General features: G+C 47.3%; 1 long non-coding RNA gene across 3 annotated transcripts; it reads right to left on the reverse strand.

The window, feature by feature from the left end:
• Window positions 1-6,245: 6,245 nt before the first annotated feature.
• Window positions 6,246-19,578, reverse strand: LOC128322681 (uncharacterized). 3 transcript variants are annotated; one of them, XR_008305882.1, is made up of 3 exons: window positions 19,324-19,578; window positions 18,830-19,189; window positions 6,246-7,713 (listed from the first exon to the last, which is right to left on the reverse strand). It is a non-coding gene; the product is annotated as an uncharacterized LOC128322681 (long non-coding RNA). The 3 variants fall into 3 exon arrangements; XR_008305881.1 differs by lacking the exon at window positions 6,246-7,713 and adding an exon at window positions 7,726-7,909; XR_008305880.1 differs by lacking the exon at window positions 6,246-7,713 and having other exon boundaries at window positions 16,217-19,189.
• Window positions 19,579-19,715: the final 137 nt, after the last annotated feature.

Here is a 19,715-nt window from a genome sequence, read left to right on the forward strand (position 1 = left end):
AGAAAACAATAAATGAATAAAACCCCTGAACTGAAACTCCTGCACCTGCATGAGTCCCTCTTAGCCTGTCTCTTGATACATCACCTCAATACAGGGGAAATCCCAGGCTTTTCCTTATCAGAATCTATGTCTGGCAGCTGTTGAGATTCTGAAATCTGAGCCATGATACAAAGGAGGGGAATTGATACCAGCTGCTCTGAAGCTGTTTGAGGCCAAGTCGTTGGCCCAAATTTTATATGGCACACCATTAGGAATTTACATCAAGAATAAGGAGATGGAGATTGTCCAAACTAAGTTCTTGAGGGCAATTCTTGGTGTGCCTATATGCGTGTCCAATGTAAGTTTGAGGTTGGAGACAGGGATTCTAAGAGTGGAGGCAAGGGCATGGAAGCTGATGGGCAACTATTGGCTGAAGCGCAAATGGCATCCTGAGGGTTTGGCCCCTCTGGTGCTTGCTGACAATTATAAATCAGGTTGGGAGATGGAACTTAGGGAGAAATTTTTGTCCTACGAACTGTCCCCTGAGTTCCTGCTGTCCTTGGGCCTTGTCCAGGCCCAGAGGCTATTTGCACAGAAACCAGGAGATGTAGAATGCCAAAAGGATCTTAGTATGATCTCTGACCTCAGTTGAGAGTGTTACGTAAATATCAGTTGTTCTCCAGCAAAACATCTATCATTACTTACCTTCCCCAAGTTACGTAAAGCATTCTTCAGAGCCAGATTTGTTTTTCACCCCTCTGCAGTACACTTGGGGCTATTTAGTTTAGAAAAAAGATGACTGCGGGAGACATGATAGAGGTCTATAAAATCAGGCATGGGGTAAACTTAAGTAAACTCCATGCATTATGGAGCAAAGTGACTCTCCTGATTTTCCCTTTCAGCTTCCTTTTCACCATACTCCTCATTTAGAGAAGTTTCCCCTTCTGAAATTCAAAATGTCTGTGTTAGACTTCCATGGTGATTCTCTCCCCACATGTATGCAGAATTTGATGGCACTATGGTCACTGTTCCCTAAAGGGTCGATGACACTGACATCATGCACCAGGTCCTGGGTTGCTTTCTCTCTGTCTCTCTGGTTGGTTCCAAGACCAACTGTTCTAGGGCACAGTCATTTAGCGTATCTAGAAATTTGACCTCTTTGTCATGACCTGACTGTGAATTTACCCTGTCTATGTGTGGGTAATTGAAGTTACCCATGATTACAGGTCCTGGGTGCCACTCAGGATTAAATCCAAGGCCGCCTTCTCTCTGGTTGGTTCCAAGACCAACAGTTCTAGGGCACAGTCATTCATCGTATCTAGAAATTTCAGCTTGTTGTTGTTGTTGTTTACATTTATATCCCGTTCTTCCTCCAAGGAGCCCAGAGCGGTGTACTAGATCATTGAGTTTCTCTTTCACAACAACCCTGTGAAGCAGGCTAGGCTGAGAGAGAAGTGACTGGCCCAGAGTCACCCAGCTAGTTTTATGGCTGAATGGGGATTTGAACTCGGGTGTCCCCGGTCCTAGTCCAGCACTCTAACCGCTACACCACGCTGGCTCTCGTTGCCTGACTGTGAATTACCCAGTCTATGGGTAGGTAATTGAAGTCACTCATTAGTATTTCCAATCCTCCAGTACAGAGCCTGATTGCAGGGATAAGATATATTTTAGCAAGGAGGTCAGCAATTTCACATTTGAGTACTTTGAGGCCTCTTGGATGGATGCCATCTGGCCCTGGTGATTTGTTCGTTTTCAGTTTTTCCAGACAGTTTAGAACATCATCTCTTGTCACTTCTATCTGACTCAGTTCATTAGCCTCCATCACCAACAATCCTGGTTCAGGAACTGGTATATTCTCATTATCCTCTACCGTGAAGACTGACACAAAGAACTCATTTAGCTTCTCCGCAACCTCCATATCCTCTTTAATCATCCCTTTCACTCCCTCATTGTCTAATGGTCCAACCCCCTCCCTGACAGGTTTCCTGCTTCTGATATATTTAAAGAAGTTTTTGTTACTTCCCTTGACACTTCTAGCTAAAAGTTCCTCAAAGTCTTTTTGCCTCCCTTATTGTCACCTTGCATTTCTTTTGCCAGTGTTTGTGTTCCTTTCTGTTCTCTTCATTTGGACAGGCCTTCCAATTTTGGAAGGAAGTCTTTTCCCCTTTTATGGCTTCCTTGACATTACCTGTTAGCCATACTGGCACCCTCCTGGACTTAGTGGTACCTTTCCTCCTTTTGGGTATACAATCTAACTGGGCTTCTAGTATTGTGGTTTTTTAAGTAAACGCCATGCATTCTGGAGCAAAGTGACTCTCCTGATTTTCCCTTTCAGCTTTCTTTTCACCATACTCCTCATTTTGGAGAAGTTTCCTCTTCTGAAATTTAAAGTGTCTGTGCTAGACATCCTTGGTGATTCTCTCCCCACATGTTTGCTGAATTGATGGCACTATGTTCACTGTTCCCTAAAGGGTCGATGACACTGACATCACACACGAGGTCCTGCGGACCACTCAGGATTAAGTCCAGGGCTGCCTTCTTTCTGGTCGCCCCTCCCTATCCTTTCTATAGAGTTTATATCCAGAGATAAGTGTTCCACTGGTTCTCACTGTTCCACCATGTTTCTGTTATGCCCATTATATCAATTTCTGTGTTAGCAACCAAGCACTCCAGCTCACCCATCTTGGCTTGGAGGCTTCTGGCATTGGCAGAATGCCAGACTATACACTGAATCTCTTACCTGGTGCATGCTATCTTTCTTCGGACTTTTTGAGCAGCTGGCACAGCCTTCTGTCTGCTCTTTATATGGTTCTACTTTGTCCCCTTCTGTTGTATCTGAATCTTGGACACCCTCACACCTCACAGGATGGCATATGCCAAACCAGATAGTGCCCAACTTCTGTCGGCTATTCCCCAGGCACCATTTTGAAAGCAGCTCTGCAACCTGGAGTGGGGTGCCTCTACCACATCCCTGAAGGTCTCGTCCGCATGCCTCTCTGTCACTCTGAGCTTCTCCAGAATTGCCACCTTGGTCTTGAGGGAACAAACGTGTTCCCTGAGAGACAGGAGCTCCTTGCACCGAACACACACCCATGACTTTTGCCCATGGAGCAAGTAGTCATACATGTGGCACTCTGTGCGATACACTGGGAAGTGCCCCCACCCCTGCTGACTTTCTATCTTCATACTGGTTTTGTTGGCTGTTTACAGTATTTAGAGATTGTTTATTAGAAGGATAGGTCTCCGCTGTAATAGTCAGCTATTTAACCGTCCAGAAAGCCATTCTAATGAATATGAGGGAGAGATTGGTAATTATATGAGGAAGGGATTTATACTGACCTTCTCTTTCCCGATTGACCACTATGGAGAAAAATCCAATTTTTAGTCAGAATTCCAGTTCAAATTCAGATCCTATATCCAACTGACTGCGATCTGATATCCAGCTGGAGAAAGGGCTCGCCCTCACCTCTTGCCTGTAGGTTTCTTAGAGGCATCTGGTGGGCTACTGTGTGAAACAGAATGCTGGACTAGATGGGCCTTGGCCCTATTCCAGCAGAGGTCTTCTGAAGAATTTATTTTCTTGTTGCCAATATCTGACTAGTGTTTCTCTTAAGTTAAGTAACAAACTAGGATGACAATGTTGGTGGGTTTTTTGCCAAGCAGTGCCAGCAGGCACGCACATATTAATATAGATATAAAAGCCAGGGACACCATGAATATTCTTAGAAGCGGCTTTCTGTATGTAGGGAGACTGCCTCTTTTAAGATTGTTTGCAAAACCAAACAAACATTTTAAGATTTTCTTTAGTCGTACTGTTTGCCGGTAAGTTGGCTAAAGTAGCAAATTATTTTGGGTCTAATCTTACATGGAACAAACAAAACAGGATGCTATGTCTGGAGTCACTGAAAAGTGGATTCTGGAGAGGTGGAAATTGAGCCCTGTGTAGAAGCTGGTCTGAATTTGGCTCTTAACAAAGCAGCCTCAATTGTTGAACTGATCAGAGTGGGGAAAATGGGAGTCTGCCTTCAAAAAGAACCAAGCTTGTGGTCGGTGCAGGAGTTCTAGTCATTTCTGGCGATTGCTTGCTTCTGACCTGCTCTAGCCTCTGTCAAGCTTGGACCCTCTTGGCTTTTCCGTCTCATGAGTGTCACACCCATGAGGAACAGTTCTTTATTTGGTACTTAATTTCTAATCATGAGGGGCACATCAGACCTCTTTGCCTAGTTTCTTCCACCCCTGCAGTACCACTGCTGAGGAAACCCTGCAACAACACCCACAAGGCTTTCTGGTTGACGTTCAGCTGGCAATCCATAGCTTGTGAAGAACGGATATCAAAGCACTCTAGAACGTTGTGGAAGATTTATTGTGTGGTTTGGAACATATTGTTTTGTTTGCCAGCTGAAAGGTTAGAACACACTATTCTTTTGTAAGCACTCTTCCTTCAAAGCAGCTTTGCACAATGAAGTTAGGAGGCCACAGCATGTTTGCATTGGTAACCACATTTGTCAGTTCAGAAAACAGAACTGAGTCCCAATCCTGACATTTGGTGTGTTTACGGGTTCCAGAAATGGGCTTTCTGTACATCCATTTGGCAACCCTACAGAGACACACAACATGGCTTGCTTGCCCTGTGTTTGAGAGAGTCCAAGAAGGTAATGATGCTTGTCACTGAAAAGTGGGAATCAGTTAGGGAGGAAGATGTCTACTGCATCCTACCCACATATGAATCTGCAGAGGGCTTCCCGACATCCAAAAACAGGCTTTCTGCATGGCCATTCCAAAGTGCTGTTGGAACTTCCAAACTAGGAAGCCCTCTGGCTCTTTTCCCCTTTCACTATTTACCTGCATTCCCCACCCAGATGTTAAAAGCACTCAGTGACCCTTCCTGGAACTGATTAAGCTTTAGTGTCAAAAGGCTAATCCATAAAACTCACATGATACTTCCAAGACCATCCCATCTCTCTTGCTCTCTGAATGATTTATTGTCTTTTTGCTCTATAAAATGGTCTGGTCCAGAGCCCTTGGCTTGGACACTCTTTGGGATCCATTCTAGAGGCTATCATCCACCTGTCTGATTTTCATCATTACAACTCCACTTCCTTGCTGAGAATCCAGTTTCCCTTCTCCTCACATCGAACAGGTAAATCTGTACCCCATGATGACAAAGTGCAAGATCTCTGCTGACAGATCACCCTTTCATGAGAGTGCTAGCCACAGTTGGGCTACACATAGCCAATTAGTATCCAAGTCGGAGTGAATTCCAGCCCATTTTTCCTGGTTCAGGGTCCCTGAGATATCCCTTGCACTGCAGGTGACTAATTACATGGGAGATGACTTGTCACCTCCATTCACTTAAACCCTGATAATGCCAGAAGAGGCCCCTGGTCTCCTGCTGGTACCCCTGGCAAGCTGCCTTATCTACTGATTCCACTTCCCAGTTCCCAGTGTTGCAGTGCTATTTGCATAATTGAATTCTCAGGTCCCCCATTACACTAGAAAAGCTGGCAGGTGGCTCTTGGGGCATAGCTAAAAGAGGCCATTTTGTCAATTTCCTTCCATTGATTTCACAAGTGCTTTGAACCCTTTTCTCCTCTCCCTCTCCCTCTCTTTCTCTCTCCACTTCCCCCAATTGGATCTCCAGAACAAATTGTGCTGCCTTTCTTTACATGAGCCTCTTCAGGAATCTTTTGCTCCCATCCCTACTCTTCCACTTGTTCTTTTAAGTCACCTTTGCTTCTCACTTGACCCAAATTTGTTTGGGTTTGTTGTCCTCTCTTTCTCCCGCTCTGATGCCCAGTCCTTTCCTCTGCCTTCATCCTTACTCACTTGGGCCTCATCCATCACTTCTCCCAACTCTCTTTCAATTCTATGGATCATCTCCTCCTGCTCCTTTAACCCAAACTTGTCTTCAGTGGCTAAATGCCACTTACAATTGCCCAAAATTCATGCAGAATTCAAAAGGACACTGACACACATTTGGTGTGTGTCCAGAACCCATGGGTTTTGTCCATGGGACAGCCATCTGCTTTACAAAGCTTTCACAGTGGAAGAACACCCTCTCTCCCATTGGTGGGAAGGACCAAATCAGCTCCAGAGTGTACTAGATAAAAATCAACAAAGGAGCCCCAAAGCAGAGAAAGATTTGCCATGTTTCCTAATTTGAAGAGTGGAAGGGCAATCCGTCTTCTGAAGAAAATAACAAAAAATGGTGAAGACTGTACCCTTTTTGGATGCCTCCCTCCCACCCTACCCCACCCCATGAGGTTTGTATTTTCTTGCCTTCTAGGAAAGCAGTCCAGGAGGAGAAGACATGGACTCCTTGAAAGTGATTGCCTTGCTGTGTGTCATCCTGTCGCTTCAGATCTGGAAACAGGGAGGGGCTGTGCCGGCCCCCGCCTCTCCGGAGTTGCTGGAGGTAGCACTTATGTTATTCCGTTCTGGGGGGAACAATACTGTCATAGTTCTGCTTTGCTTCGTTGATGTTACATTTTAACTAACTCATTACATGCTTTTCCAAAAGTTAAATGATATGTAGGTTGTCCTAGAAACGCAACACAAAATCATTAGAGCAGAATCCTGCCCATCACAAGACTGAAAATACTTGTACATGTTTTCATCATCTGACTTCATCTGCCATGGTGGGTGGTGCAAATGGCAGTAAACTCACATTATAGCTTTGATGTGAATTAAGGCAGCCTGGGGGCAGTGCAAGGGTGTTGCAAGGGTTGTCGAATGAGATACTGGCATTGACAAGTAAAAGCAATTATATTGCTCTTCATTTTCTTGCCTTTGCTTATTGGAACAATTCCAGTCTTACATCACTGTCAGTGGTTTGATTGCAGCAGAACGAAAGGTCATCAATGCTATTGGGTTGTCATAAACCAGAGATTCTCAACATTGGGTCCCCAGGTTTTACTGGACTTCAGGTCCCATAAACCGCCTTGGGATTGTTTTAATGAAAGGCGGTATATAAATTGAACAGTAAATAAAAATAAAAAATAATCTGGGGCAATGTTATTGGAGTTGAAGTCCAGTAACATCTGCGGACCCAATGAGAATCCCTGTCCTAAACTGTTAGGCCAAGACACTGTCTGTTTGAAAGCAGACAAGAAAGAAATTCTGAAAGTAGAGGTGGTCCTTTTTTGTTTCAGAAGCTAATTAGCAGCTTTATTGCCATCTTTTAAAATACTGTATCTTTGTTCTCCTGCAGATATCAAAGAACCCTACTATCCAGCAAAGATATAGCAGAGTCGCTCGCCTCGGTCCTGAGGATACGGAAAAATTACTTAATCGACTCGCAATGCATTTTGGAAGAATACCAACTGCTGACCAGATTGTAAATATTCCGATCAGTGATCTTTTGGAGCTTGGGAATCTTTTGGGGCTTGGGAATCTTTTGGGTCGTTAGTCAATATATGGCCTGCAGTCTGAAGACAATGATAGTGGTGTAGCTGTGGCAATGTTTTATTCAATGGGGAGCCTGGAGATCATGCCCTGGAGAAGGCTGACAAGTGTGGCCAGACCCAGTACCAGCTTCTAGGGCAAGCTTGATTAGTTGTCTTTACTGCTATAGCTGAACTTGCCACGAAGAAATAGAGCTTCCAAGTAATCTAAGCAGGAGGAGGGAAAGAGCTGATTTGGCTGCATAGTTGTACAAAGCGTATCGATTTGCATTGAAGAATGTTTCTTTCTCTATTGCTTTTCCTTGAATGAATCTTGCTTCCTTATTCTTCACTGGAAAAGAAGGAATGCCTGAATAAATTGCTTTTATTGGATTCAGTGTTCTGCGGGTTAGTGTGCATGTTTTCCAGGAGACATGTTCTCCTAGCGATAAGCCCACTGGGCCAAAGCAAGGACCCGATTTTCAAACTGAAGACATTCCACTTCCACGGCATCACTGTCACTGCTGTGATTGCTTCCTAGTACTTACCTGCGGGATTAAACAAGGACAAAACAAGATTAAAACCACCACAGCTTGACCACAAGTAATTAGCGACACAGAGGACAGGCACACCACACCTCTTTCCAGGCTAGCCTTAGCTTCTTAGCTCAGCACACTCAGCCGACTCTCCTGGGATTCTCATCAGCCATTTAGAGCTGCAAGCAGTTATTGGCCTGGCTGTGAGGCACAAGGACCCGCTGATTTGTGCTGAATTGCCCCCCACTCTCCCATGCCGCCTCCTCACCGCCCCTGTCACTGGTCCACTCGAAAGCCAGGTCTCCCAAGCCCATCCTGCCTCTGTCAGACCTGGTAGGGCCCTGGGAATGAGAGCACACATGCGCTCTGTGTTTTCAAGGAGGAGGGCAGGCTCAGGAGCCCAGGAGGGAGGCTGGGTAGACTGGGAAGGTAGCTGTCAAGAGCGGGAACAAGAACGCTAGTCAAGCAATCAGACGTAGGGCTGCCGGCTCGCTTCCACTGCCTGGGATCCATTGGACAGAGGTAGGATGCCTCTGAGTACCAGTTGCAGGGGAGTAACAGTAGGAGAGATGGCATGCCCTCATCTCCTGCCTGAGGCTTCCAGCGGCATCTGGTGGGCCACTGTGCGAAACAGGATGCTGGACTAGATGGGCCTTCTTGGGCCTGATCCAGCAGGGCTGTTCTTATATGTGGGCAGTAAACAGGTGGCGGTTGAATGGGTGCTGGCCAGCAGCTGGTGGCCACTGCAACAAATGTAGACAGCTGGCCAGCGGTGGAGATAAAAGAGGAGGTAAGTGAAGCAGCAATCAGATACTGCAAGGCTTATGTTCCTCAAACACAGCCACCCATTATAGCTCTGCTCCTGACACTGGCCCAGTGGAATTTTAGCCTTGCCACATCCCTTTGAAGAGCTGGCTCACAGCATGTCTCAAAAATCTTTGGAAGCCTCAATCCTTTCTGAAAGCAGTACATGCCATCCAGCCAGGGGCTGCAAGCTTGCAGTTGGGGTTCCCACATTATTTCAGTGCCCCTCGGTGAAAGTCCACTAGGAAGCTGAGGTCAAGCTGCATTCTACACATGTTCAATTAGTTCTTGCATACTTTAAAATGCTAATTATCAGCCACAGGATGCCCAAACCTGTATCAGGGCCATAGTAGTCTGAGGATTAGAAACACACACACTGCTCCCTGGCTAGATTGAGTCCACACAACTGATATTTCTCATTCACACACCCCAACTGCTGCATGCTTGCCATCATGTAGAGTTTGATCCTAGGTAGCAGATAGAAGATTTCCAAGCTGGTGTGTAGTTTGACCCTGAAATGATCCAGTCCAAACTCTGGCGTTCCTCCTCAGTGAGAACTGGGTCCTTGTAATGAGCAAGTCTAGTTGAATCCATTGGAAAACCAAGACATCCAACTGGATTACATGATCACCAACCAGGGACAGTCACTATGCATTTGCCACCCACTTTGCAGAAACCAGTATGCAGGAAATGTTATCTTGGATACCATCTCGTATGCTCCACCCAGTGATCATCTCCAGGTTCCCTGTTTCTCAAGGCGCTAACACAGTACAAGACAGCCTTTCTGCCCAGTTCTTCTGGTGTCTAGGCAGGGAAAGGGATGGATTGTGAAAGGTCACATACCAGAGAGGAATCCACATTTTATTTTTCACTCTTAAGAAGAGTCTAGCCAAAGCTGAAGTGGGAACAACAGTTTTCATTTGAATTGGGTTTTGACCAGGCATCGGGTTTAGTGGTAAAGGAAAGGTACAGATCATGAGCTCTATTATGAACCAGGCAGAATGGGGACCTTACACAAGTCGGGTCCCCTAGGTTTGAATAGCCTAACTCACAAGGGTGCAGTCCGGTGGAGAACTGAGGCCCACTGGGACCCTCGTCCTCCCTAGTGGACTTTCAGGAGAAGACCAATCCCTAGCCATTTCACTAATTGCAAAATGCTGGAAGTCTTTTACTAGTCCCTGCTACTGTGCCTAGAGCTGTGGTTTGACCACAGCATGAAGAAAATTTTATTATCTGCTAATACTACAGATCACACCACTGTTAAGCCATAGCTACTGGAGCTGCTTGAGAAGTTGGCAACCCCAGCTATAAGCTATTCCATTACTCTGCAAGAGCTTCTCATGCACTAACTCACTGTCTTTCAAAAGGGATCTTTTTCAAGATCTATTTTCCAGGATCTTCACAATTTTTTTTAAAAAGGGAGCCACCTTCAGTGCGGGAGGCGGGGCGCGGGGGGGACTCCTTCAAATAAGAGTGCCGTTTCCCACCAAGTTGAGTGCTGCACATTATTGTGCTTTTCTCAGTACTGGTCGAGGAGGCCTCAAGAGAAAGAGAGCCCTGTTGAGCCACCCTGCCATTTGGGAAGGTGCACACAAACCACTGGGAAATTAGGAAATGTTGTCCTTGGGATCGCTTTCCCCCTAGAGCTCTATGGAGAAGGAGCTGGTGTAAGCCCTGCTCCTTAAGGGTTGAAACATTAGTTGTTATAGGCTAGTTCAGTAGGGGGCTGCAAAGCTGAGTAAAGTAAAGTATGCCATTGAGTCGGTGTGCACTCCTGGCGACCACAGAGCCCTGTGGTTTTTCTTTGGTAGAATACAGGAGTAGTTGACCCTTGCCATCTTGTGCACAGCATAAAATGATGCCTTTCAGCATATTCCTATATGGCTGCTGCCCGATAGAGGTGTTTTCCATAGTCTGAGAGACATACCAGCAGGGATTCAAACCGGCAACCTAACGCTTGCTAGGCAAGTCATTTCCTGCTGCCCTCTTAGGTGGCATGCACTAAGTTGAGTTGGGACAGCCATATACAGGGCCTGGGGAGGCACAGTCCTCAGTGGATCCACAGGGCTTGAAGGAGAAGATATCTGCCAAGATTGCTCCTGTGAGTATAGCTGTTTGTTTGATAAGCCTATACTTCAAGATTTCAGACGACAGGGACAGCAACAGCAGATTGTGTCTCAACACCAGTCTGGAAGGGTCAAAAGAAAGAACTGAGAGATACCAAAGGCAACAAATAGCCCCTATGCTTCACCTGCAGTTCTAGTAAGATAAAAGACAGATGCTCTTGGAATGGTGGTAGATTTCCAAAAATTAAAAAATATAACTTGTAACGATGCTTTCCTCTCCCTAGAATAGAAGAAACATTTTCAGTGCTTTCTGGAGCTGAGTGGTTTTCTATGCTTGACCTTAAAAGTGGGTATGATCAGGTGGAATTAGCAGAACAAGATAGCCCGAAAACTGCTTTCACTATACCATGAGGCAACTGGCATTTTCCTATTATGCCACACGCTCTCACCAATGCTTCTGCTACTTTTCAATGAATGATGGAGAAGATAAAGAGTGGAATATATCTGACAGGGACAGTAGCCTTTTTTCGATTGCATTATTGCTTTTTCCAAGACAAAAGAGGAACAAGAAGAGAGACTCACAGCAGTATTGCAAAGGCTAGTTACCAATGGGCTCAAGCTATCCCCAACTAAATGCTTTTTTTTGGGGGGGGGGGTCAGGATACCATGTTAACTGGTTGCCTGTGTGGTCCTGTGGATTCTGGAGAAGGGCATGGCATTTCTCCTATGGGACTTCTGTTCCCTTCAGGGGACGGCAGAGGAGAGAAAGGTCCAGGTTGCTCAGGTCCCAGTGGTACTGAGAGAGCAAGGCAGGAATTGTTGCAGGGTAGGGATGTGCACGGAACCACGGATGGGCAGTCCGAAGATGGCAGGGGGTGCCGCTTTAAGGGTGGGGGAGGGTGCACTTATCCCTCCTGCCACTTCACATACACACCCCGGCACTCGTTGCTGTTAAAAGCCTTTGGGGCGGCAGTATACCTCCCTGCTGCCCATTTTCCTCCTCGGCCAGAAGTGGCCGGAAGTACCAGGCACACGCACAGACGACGGGTGCATGCACGCCCGGTGCTTCCGGCCACTTCTGGCCGAGGAGGCCAATGGGGTGGCAGGGAGGTACGCTGCTGCCCCGAAGGCTTTTAACAGCAATGAGCCGGCGGGGGGAAATCGGTGGGAGGGGTAAGTGCACCGTTCCCCACCCTTAAAGCAGCACCCCTCCCCCGTCGAACTTCGAACCGGCCCCGTGTTCGAGCCTATTCGGAGGCCCATAAAAGGGCTTCTGAACAGGTTCGTGCACATCCCTACTGCAGGGAACGGCTCCAGGGAGACAGCTAGGTTGGGTGGGGCAGGAAACAGGAAGCAAGGTCAGGAAGGGGGTGGAGCTGAAAGTAGGCTTCAAGCCCTGTCAGCTCTGCACTGGGGCATTCAAAGACAAGGCAGCCAATGATGAGGGGCTGCTTCGGAGTATGGGAGCTGGGAGTTCCCCAGGAAGGGAACTGGCTGAATGCAGCAAGCCAGGAGGACGACGACGACGACTCCTCAGGTGACAAATGAATCTCCTCTGCTGGCTGTTCCTCAGGCTGACCTTTTCTGTGCCTACCCAGTCATTCTGGAGTTCAAGAAGGGCCAGTAGTCCACCTCATCCCCTGGGAGTCCAACAAATGGTAGCAGAGGATGGTTCAAAAAGACTTGTCTGGGTGAGCGTTTCTGTCTCTTTGGAGGTTTTGTGAAGGGAGGATTATGACTACCAGCATGGATTTGAGCCAGTGTGGCCAATGGCTGGCTGAATGCCAGGAGCAACTGGTGAAAGACTTGATGGGACCATCACAGGGAGCACAGCAGGACTTGATAAATATGCTGTGTGATAGAAGAGCAGCTTGTCAGCCTGTACCCCTGTCAATGGGAGGTGTTGATACAGCCCTGCCTCTGACCCCATTTAGAGACCCCAAGCTAATGGGGAGGATGATGTCAGGCTGTTTGACTATTTTTTGAACACACAGTCATAGGAACATAGGAAGCTGCCATATACTGAGTCAGACCATTGATCTGTCTAGCTCAGTATTGTCTTCACAGACTGGCAGAGACTTCTTCAAGGTTGCAGGCATGAATCTCTCTCAGCCCTATGTCTGAAGGGCTTTCAGAAAGGGAACTTGAGAACCTTCTGCTCTTCCCAGAGTGGCTCCATCCCCTGAGGGGAATATCTTCCAGTGCTCACACTTCTAGTCTCCCATACATATGCAACCAGGGTGGACCCTGCTTAGCAAAGGGGACAGGCCATGCTTGCTACCACAAGACCAGCTCTTCTCTCCTGGCAGCCTGCTGGCCCTGGGCACAGTGGGCATGTCTCCTTGGCCCTTATTTGTCTGGACCAGCAGTCGGTACTGCATACCCTGCCCATGGATGAAGCCATGGATTATGACAAATTAGAGGCAGCCATTCTGGATCGTTATGAGATCAATGAGGAATCATATAGGCAAATTTTTCATGCATAAAGGAGACAGATCACAAGCATTGGTGGCTGAACTGTGGGAAGTGGCTTTTAAATGGTTGCAGCAGGTGATGTCAGAGAAGGTAAGGATTGTGGAGAAAATAGTGTTAGCTGTTACAAGTGGTGACCCCAGACTCCCAGGCATGGCTAATTAAGAGTAAACCCACATCCCTTAAAGTTGCCACTGAGTTGATGGAGAATTTCCTGGCTGTTGAGGCCATGGACATACCTGTAGGGGTGTGCAAACGTGTCTGATGTCGAACCTGTTCAGTTCAACGGTTCGGGGCGAACCGAACCATCCCGTTCGGTCCGACCCCAGATCAAACATCCCCCAACAGTTCGGGGTTTTGCTGGCCTCTTTTTTTTTTAAACACAGAGACCAATTGCAGGTTCAGCGGCCTCCAAAATGGCTGCTGTGTGGGCCGGTTTGAACTGTAAGGGAGGCCAGCAGGGGGAGTGGGAACCACTGCGGACCCCCCTGCTGCCTCCAACTCCCCCAAAGGGGGCAAGGTTTTTTAATTTTTTAAAAAATGTTCGCAACCCCACCCCCGCATCCGGACTAAACCAAACCACCGCGACTGTCCATACATGGAGTGTGATTATTGTGCCTACATGATGGTGGGTTTCTCCCTGGCCTTAAAAGAGGAAAGGCCATTAGTGGTGGAGGCCAGGTCAGGTGGAAACCATTAAAAGCCCCACTAGATACAGGTAGTTTAGTGTTAATGATCAATGCTCATGCCGTACCTCGGGGGATTGTGTCACAACAGGAGATTCGAGTGGCATGTGTTCACCAACACACCTGGAGTTGTCCAGTAGTACCTTTGACAGTGCTGTTACCTGTGAGGGAATGCCAACTTAAATGGTTAGTGATAGCCCAGCTACTCTTTCCACTGCTGTTGTGGCGGGATATACCTGGGTTCTGGCACTTGCTGTATGAAGCCACAACCCCACAAATGGAAAGAGCCGTATTGGCAACAGATGATGGAAGAGACTAAGGCCCATCTTGACAGGAACCAGATTTGGAGGAACAATGGATGGGAGACCCCGCATTCCTCAAAGCCCAGAAAGAGGACCCATCCCTGTAGGGGATCAAATCGCTAATCGCCAGTGCCGGATGGCATCTATCCAAGAGTCCACAAAGAACTCAAATGTGAAATTGCCAACCTCCTTGCTAAAATATGTAACTTATCCCTGCAATTGGGCTCTGTCCCGGAGGATTGGAAAGTAGCCAATGTAACACCAATTTTCAGAAAGGGATCAAGGTGTGATCTGGGAAATTACAGGCTGGTTAGCTTGTAATTCTAGGACCAACAAACGGAAATACTTTTTCACACAACGCATGATCCACTTGTGGAATTCTCTGCCACAGGATGTGGTGACAGCCAACAACCTGGATGGCTTTAAGAGTTGTTTGGATAACTTCATGGAGGAGAGGTCTACCAATGGCTATAGGCCACCTCCAGCCTCAAAGGCAGAATGCCTCTGAATACCAGTTGCAGGGGAGTAACAGCAGGAGAGAGGGCATGCCCTCAACTCCTGCCTGTGACTTCTAGCAGCATCTGGTGGGCCACTGAGTAAGAGTAAAACTTTATTTCAGTCATAGACCAGCAATAGGTGGGCCACTGTGTGAAACAGGATGCTGGACTAGATGGGCCTTGGGCCTGATCCAGCAGGGCTTTTCTTATGTCCTTATTAGAGTGTTGGCACAGAGAGCTGTGGTACTATCTAATATTATGTGGAATGTAAGTTTGCCACATAATATTATTGGGATGCAAAGGAAGCATTCTTTCAGCTGTTTTATTTAATACTAGTAGCTTTAAGCCCGTTTCATTAAAGGGTGCTAGTAGAGAAGACTCACGTGCTCACTCTCTTGTCCTCCCAGCTTCCTTCCTTTCTGCTCCTGCTCCCTCGGTCTCTGGCGGGGCTGCGTGCGGCCGCTGCCAGCGGGCCGGACACAGTGCTCTCGCCTCGGCTGCTGCCGTCATCGGCCCCAGTTGGCCCGCAGTGGCCAACGCTGCCAGTCTCCCTTCCGCGTCCGTTCGGCCGTATCGTGTTCTCTGGCCGAGGCTGCAGCTCTGCCGCAGCTTCGGCCACCTTCCCCTGCCGCCGTCTCACCCAGCTTCCTCCGCCGGCCCCGCGGCCTGTCTGGACCCGCCGCCTCTGTCCTCTGCTCTCATTGGGTCCGGGCCGGACCCGCCGCCCCCTCTGGCCTTCCCGTGGCCGCCTCTTGCCTCCCCTTAGCCGGCCGATCAACATGGCCGCCCGTGCCTCTTGCCTCCCCTTAGCCGGCCGATCAACATGGCCGCCCGTGTCTCTTTGGGCCGATCTTTTGGGCCAGAACAGCCCAAAAAGGCACGGGCAGCACGGCCGCACGCTTAAGGGTTTTATGGTATAGGATATCCTTTACAGGCTGTATCAGAACAGTCTGTTGACAACTGATTATTTGAAGGTCCAGTGTGGCACATCAGAGCCAGTCTGGGATGTATTTTTAATCTCCTGCCCAGATTCTTGATTTTTCTCCAAAGGGCTGCTGAATCTATTCCCTTAGCGCAGCCAAGGTTGGGAACGACTAGTAGATCCCTAGACTCTAGGTGGTTTACAATAGGCCAGCAAGTGGTCTCGCCCCCCGCCCCATTTTTAAGGATATTCTGCATATGTTTTATTTCCTTAATTCATTGAGCCACTGTTTTGCATCTGGCTCCAGTTGGTAAACTTTGGGCTTTGAGGAACCAAAAAAAAAAAAAAAAAAGAAGAGATGCTGTAAGCCAGCAGATTGCCCACAACTCCTTCGGATGAGTCTTCAGAAGCTTGCTGCAGCACTATATTTACTAATCTAGGTGGAATGCCTGGGGTAGGGTTACCAATAGTCCCTTATTAACAGGGACACACCTTATTTCAGACCCAAATTGTCTGTCCCTGATGGGATGCCATTTGTCCCTTATTTTCAGCTAAGAACCAAGGCTCAGATCAAAGCAGTTACTTTATTTATTTATCGTATTTCTATACCGCCCAAAACATACGTCTCTGAGAGGTTTACAACCAGATAAAAACAAAAGTAAAACATTAGTTAAAAACAGAAAAAAGAAATTTAAGAACATGACAATTAAAAAATTTTCAACAATATTCTAAAACATTAAAAACAATCAAAACAATATCAATTAAAAGCCTGGGTGAACAGATAGCAATAGCAATAGCAATAGCACTTACATTTATATACCGCTCTATAGCCGGAGCTCTCTAAGCGGTTTACAATGATTTAGCATATTGCCCCCAACATTCTGGGTACTCATTTTACCGACCTCGGAAGGATGGAAGGCTGAGTCAACCTTGAGCCCCTGGTCAGGATCGAACTTGTAACCTTCTGGTTACAGGGCGGCAGTTTTACCACTGCGCCACCAGGGGCTCATTTGCTCAGAGATGGGGAGGCTCTTATTTCACTAGGAAGCACATTCCTAATAACATTCACTTAAAACAAAATAAAGGTCATGATCATGAGCTCCAACTCCTTTCCATTCTCCCTCCCAAACCTGAGTACTCTGTGGTTCTGGTGGCCTGCAGGCTTAGGGTCGCTAATAGTCCCGTATTGGGAACATTAGACAGTGTGGTGCACCGGTTAGTGTTGGACTAGGACCGGGGAGACCCAAGTTCAAATCCCCATTCAGCCATGAAAACTCTGGGTGACTCTGGGCCAGTCACATATCTCTTAGCCTAACCTCCCTCACAGGGTTCTTGTGAGGACAAAGATAACCATGTACACTGCTCTGGGTTCTTTGGAAGAAGAGCGGGATATAAATGTAATAAATAAATAAAACATTAACAGCCATCAATGACTGGCTAACTTATCATTCTCCAGGTATCAGGATCAAGAAAATCATGCACGCGATGACTACTACTAGATAGTGCTCATATGTGAAACCCATCTTTACTGGCTAAGAACACTACTCTTTCTAGACAACAAAATTACATCACACCCAGTTTGCCTAACGATGGTTATATCAATAAGCAGAGAAGCCACCTAAGTTGTAGGATATAGTTTAAGTTGAAAGTGGTAAAAACACACTGTTATTATTGGCGGCTTTAGAAAGGAGCAGAGGGTGACAGTTAAACTGTCTGTTAGCTCAGAGATAGATGGAGAGAGTGCTAGACAGGGCTTGGAGGAGCCAGTGACAGAGCACGGCTAGTGATAGGCTCTCTAGTGAAGGTCTCTGGGTTGGATACTGGGAGGTGAAACACCTCGCTAGCAAGCGTGACTCTTATGTATGAATGTTGGATATGTATGGTTCATACACGGATCTCCAACCAAGGTGGTTGTTTCCAGTAAAAGAGCTAGGAGTGGAACGCTGCTTTTTGAATGCAACACAGGCACCTCAGTAACATAGAACAGAAGCTATACTTAAAGGAGCCACCTAATGGCACAGCAGGGAAATGCTCAACTAACAATCAGAAAGTTGCCAGTTCGAATCCCCGCTGGTGCTATTTCGAGAAGCAGCGATATAGGAAGATGCTGAAAGGCATCATCTCATACTGTGTGGGAGGAGGCGGCAATGGTCAACCCCTCCTGTATTCTATCAAAAGAAAACCACAGGGCTCTGTGGGGACCAGGAGTCGAAATAGACTTGATGGCAAACTTTACCTTTACACTTGAAGGACTAAGTTTGATACAGTGTTATAGAAACCATTATGCTTGTATTTATCTATCTATTATATTTGTATACTGCCCAAAAAGCAAGTGTCTGCTGTTTGTATAGCCCTACTCTTGCAGAGAGAAACCTCTAAGCTACTGTACATAAATACACTTCACTTTGTTTTACTTTAAAGTTCACTCAACGTCCTGTGAGTTCAACTTCTCCCCACACAGCCCTCAGCTGCACTACTAAGGGATTGCCAGGACACAAACCTAAGCAAGAAAAGCTTAGTGGAGGCAGCAGAAGTTTAAAAAGGGAGGAAGAGAGAAGAACAGCATCCTCTCCCTCTCCATATAAAACAGAATGTCTGTTTGTCTTTCTGTTCTCTATACATTCCCACACCCTAGGACCAAACTTGGCACAGTGACTGCCTAGGAGCCTGTGAGTAACACAGGCTGTCCGGGGAACCCCAACAACTACCTCGCAACATGTATATCCACAAAACGGCGATTGAGGCAGTAACAAAGAGACACTCGCATCGCAAACCTGAAAACGCCAGCTACTCAAAGCTAGTTCTCTATGAAAGTGGTCCCCACAGCCATATAATTATTAGCCTCCCTATTTTGGGGAACAGACCCCACTCGTTAGCAGACTCAGAGGGGTGAGCAGGGTATGGCTCCTGACACTCACACACCTCCTGTCCCTTATTCTGGCAATGGAATGTTGGGAACAGTGTTCCCTCCAACAGGGATTCCCAGATGTTGTTCACTACAACTCCCAACATCCCCTGTTGTGATGGCCTTTGGCTGGGGAATGGATTATGGGAGTTGTAATCAACAACATCTGGGAATCCCTCCTGCACTGTGGGGAATAGGGTCATGGAATGGGGTCTCTTCGTTTCTGGCCTCCACCCCATTAAATATCCTTCTCAGGTGCTTCTTCTTGCATATCCTACCACTCTGGAGGTTTTGCATCCATTTGCAAATTCCTCTAACGGCGGCACACGACGTCCTGGCTCTCTGACACTCTCCCCGAGGAAAGATCGACGTGGGAAGAAGACTCCGCCTCAGCTGACTGGGAGACGCGTGTGTGGTTGTATGCGAAGCGGGAGCACCTCCGATGCTGCTGCTTCTGCCGCTGCCATTTTAAAAAGGGCAGGAAAAAGCGATCACCTTTTCCTCCTCTGCCACGTGGGACGCACAGAAATCCAACTGGTGAAGCTGCTTTCGCGTCGCGGGAGAAGCTCTTTGTGTTGCATCTGTGGAATACTTACCTTCGCCAAGCCGCTTGGAAAAGACACAGGAGGAAGAGAGCCCTGTGAGGGACACATGAAAAAGAAGGTGGAACCTCTGCTTCACCGCTCTAGGCTCCCTTAGCGGAAGAGCGGGATATAATAATAATAATAATAATAATAATAATAATAATAATAATAATAATAACAATATATACCGCCTCTAAGCGCAATTTAATCGCAGCTCAGCTTTCCTCAAGCAGGAAAAGTTTCACCATCTCCAGCCTTCCGTGAATCCGCTCTTCTTATTGGTTCCAACGGAGTAAAAAAGCCCTTATCCTGTCAATCATTTCTCATTCTTAGATCTTCCTGTTTCCTATTGGTGCCGACTGAATAAAACAGAAGGACCCCGCCTTCTTCTGCCTCATTCCACCCCCCTCCCCCGCCGCGAACGTAGGCTGTTTGGGCGGGAACTTAAATCCGACCGTCTGAAGAGGGCGGGGCCATCCTGCGCAACCGCCACCATCCCACGTCCCCCAGTGCGCTTGCGCGACAGGTGACGCGCTCTGCCTTCTCGCGCGGTGGTTTTTCCTTCCCGATCCTTTCCCAG

Source organism: Hemicordylus capensis, chromosome 4 (assembly GCF_027244095.1).
Source record: "Hemicordylus capensis ecotype Gifberg chromosome 4, rHemCap1.1.pri, whole genome shotgun sequence".
Classification (NCBI taxonomy): domain Eukaryota; kingdom Metazoa; phylum Chordata; class Lepidosauria; order Squamata; family Cordylidae; genus Hemicordylus; species Hemicordylus capensis.